Source organism: Hevea brasiliensis, chromosome 11 (assembly GCF_030052815.1).
Source record: "Hevea brasiliensis isolate MT/VB/25A 57/8 chromosome 11, ASM3005281v1, whole genome shotgun sequence".
In the NCBI taxonomy this organism is placed as follows: Eukaryota; Viridiplantae; Streptophyta; class Magnoliopsida; order Malpighiales; family Euphorbiaceae; genus Hevea; species Hevea brasiliensis.
In genome coordinates this window covers 87,267,227-87,270,489 of record NC_079503.1, presented here as the reverse complement: position 1 = coordinate 87,270,489, position 3,263 = coordinate 87,267,227, and the positions used below count along the sequence as shown (strand labels likewise).

General features: G+C 36.4%; 1 pseudogene; it reads right to left on the bottom strand.

The window, feature by feature from the left end:
- Positions 1–499: 499 nt before the first annotated feature.
- Positions 500–3,257, bottom strand: LOC110664530 (G-type lectin S-receptor-like serine/threonine-protein kinase RKS1; annotated as a pseudogene).
- Between the last annotated feature and the right edge of the window lie 6 nt (positions 3,258–3,263).

Genomic DNA, 3,263 nt, shown 5'->3' with positions numbered 1-3,263 from the left:
TCACAAAAAGCTCAAAGAATTCTTCGTTATAAGAGCTAGTGAGAAGTCCATTATCAATTATTTTGTCCGAATTCATTTTAAACATGGCAATTTGCATCCAGTCCACAGCTGTCAAAGTTTCCCTGTCCTCGGGACTGGAGAAGTCCGACCGAAAATGGTCCGCCTGGACTCAAGAATCAAAGCCAGCCGCTCTTCTCTCGACCCTCTCATGAGTTGTGCTACCTGGTCAAATTCCGTTCTCAACCGGTAATCCTCTTATTACCAGCATTTCTCTTCCATTTGCATTCATAATGAAACCTCTACCTCACCTGAATTTGTCTCTTTCATGTATTTTAAGAGCAACATTGAACTTAAAAAGAAAGGAGACAACTGGAATGCAAATTCAAAACCCTCCTTTGATGGAGGATTTCTGAAAATCCTGCATGGACTTGGTTGGGTCTAAAAATATATTGGCACAAACTTAAAAATTACGCAGAATTCAATATAATTACAATCACAGTTTAAATGTGATAAGACTATTTTATATCTATCCACTTGTATATCTGCATCTCTTATACAATCGCATAAACACACAATATACAAAAGAGAAGAAAAATGGAGATAAGATTTATATGGTTCGACCTTAAGGCCTCATCCATTGCAAGATTGACAGCATGTTTGATCCAAAGAATTTACATACGTGACCCTTTCTCCGTCAAAAATCCTACTAGAATTTCATCGACCTTCAATCATAGTAATTGTGCAATCATTTATAGAACACACTTCTCCTCTAGTTATTAAAGATTCTTGCCCACTTTGAGTTCGGAAAACAAATGCTGGTTTTTTAGGAGAAGGAAGACTTGTTTCATTGCCTAACATGAACACAACTTCAAGCATGGTTGGCCGATCAGCTGGGTGTTCCTGAATGCATAGAAGTCCAATCTGAATGCATCTCAAAATTTCTTCACAAGGGTATGAATGTTCCAACAATGAATAATCAACTATGTCCAAGCCTTTTCCTTCCCTCCATAGCTTCCAAACCTGAAACATAGTTGAGGAAATCGTTTACTACTTTAGTAGTGAATCTAATAGGAAATTAATCTTAAGAAAGATATGTCTATCAACTTACGTTTCCTATCAAATTCAGAGAAGGGCTTTCTTTGTCATACTCGGTGTTTTTCTTGCCACTTATGATCTCTAGTATTAAGACACCATAGCTGAAGACATCAGATTTTACAGAATATAGACCATCCATTGCATATTCCGAGACATATAGCCACTACAAGTAGATAAAAGAAACAATTTATTGGTTGTTTGTGACCTTTTAATGTTTCCAACCAGGGAGATGGTGTTGGAGTTAAGTAACTTACTATGTTCCAACCACTTGCTTTGTAATGGCTTCAATTTGATGTTCCTTGAACAATTTAGCCAACCCAAAGTCTGAAATTTTTGGCTCCATTGAAGCATCTAATAGAATATTGCTTGCTTTCAAATCCCTATGGATGATTTTTAATCTTGAATCTTGATGTAGATATAAAACTCCTCGAGCTACCCCAAAAATAATTTCAAAACGCTTTTTCCAGTCCAATAGTTGCTTCCTTGACTTTTCTATAGTCAATTTGAGTTTTGGAGATCCTTAGATTATAGGAATTATGGAAAGAAGTGCAAATTAAAGATGGATGAAAGCAAATAGAAGGAGAGCCATACCAAAGATGAAGTAGTCCAAGCTTTTGTTTGGTAAATATTCATAGATTAGCATCTTATCTTCTTTATGAATGCAACAACCAAAAAGCCTGACAAGGTTTCTGTGCTGGAGTTTTGATATCAACTGTACTTCATTCATGAATTCTTTTATCCCCTGTCCTGACCGTTTAGATAATCTTTTCACTGCTATTTCTTGTCCATTTGATAGTTGACCCTGAAAGTGCATTTCTATACTTATTGCACAGACGTGCTACCATGGCCGCATATATCACACTACAGTACTAAAATTGTGACTTGCCAAATATTCACATTAAATTTTATGAAGGAGTTGACAATTTTACTTTTCATGGGATACTACCTTATACACTGAGCCAAAACCACCTTCTCCAAGTTTGTTGGAAAAATTGTCAGTTGCTTCAACTATTGTGTCTATATCAAAGAAAGGTAAATGTGGATCACTTCCAGATCTTTCAAGCTCCTTTTCCCTTGGATGATCATCTGGGAGAGTACTCGAACTACAGATAAACATTTCATGTTGCCCATTTTGTGCTGTAAGTAGAACGAAAACGGATAATTAGGGATGAGATTTACTAGCATTGTTGTCCATTTTGGGTTAGTCGATGTCCTAATGCTAAGTTTTTCCTTGGCTATTTTTTTATTAATAAAATGAATTGCTTATAAAGGAAAAAAAAAAAAAAAAGAAGAAGAAGCTGAACATGTGTCAACTAGGTCTCAGTTTTAAACTAATTAGAATTGGATATAATAATCTTTTATATCCATTCTTTCAGTTTCTTGACAACCAAATCTAGGAAATAGTTTCTAAACTTTTTGTCATCAAGCATTTTGAATTGATAAATTGTAGTTTAACGATTATTAAAGTGAAAAATAACAAGGAAATAGGAAACTATCTGAAAGGAATTTAATTATTTGCTTACATAATCTCCTCTGCCTCCTCACCAAGCAGTATGAGAAAAGAACAAGAGAGGAAACTGCTGTAGCTACGGACAGTATCATAATTACCAATATCCCTTTCCTTGCAAGAAGGTCCTTGCGCTTATTTGCATATTGAACTGAAAAGGGAAGACCAGAAAAAGAAACACTGCAACTATTAATATGATAGTCAACCATTCATCTAGAGTTAGCAGAAGAATAGATTTAAGCATATCATCAACAAAATAAATAGAAAAAAAGAACCCGAATTTCTAATGACAGTTTGCTTGAAGATACCTAACTCAAGTGCATCCACACGCACATATATACTTTGTCCACCTTCTGTAAATACTCTTGTATCTAGCAAATCACCATACCATGTCAAACATCCACTTCCTTCTGTCGTACCTAGACTTGCATATGCAGTGCATGAACAATTCCTCAAGCACTCATTTTTACAAGCTTTCGTATCCAAATTTGCCAATACACGGGCAACTGAAGTATCCGGAGCCTTCACATTTGCCACCTCTACGAATCCTTCACCGTTTCTGCAGAGTGGCGTCTGATTCTTCCTAACGCACCCGCCTGACCCACCTTTCCGATGCCATTCTTGGGGTGATTTGGGCTGGTACCCGGGAAGACAAGTGCAG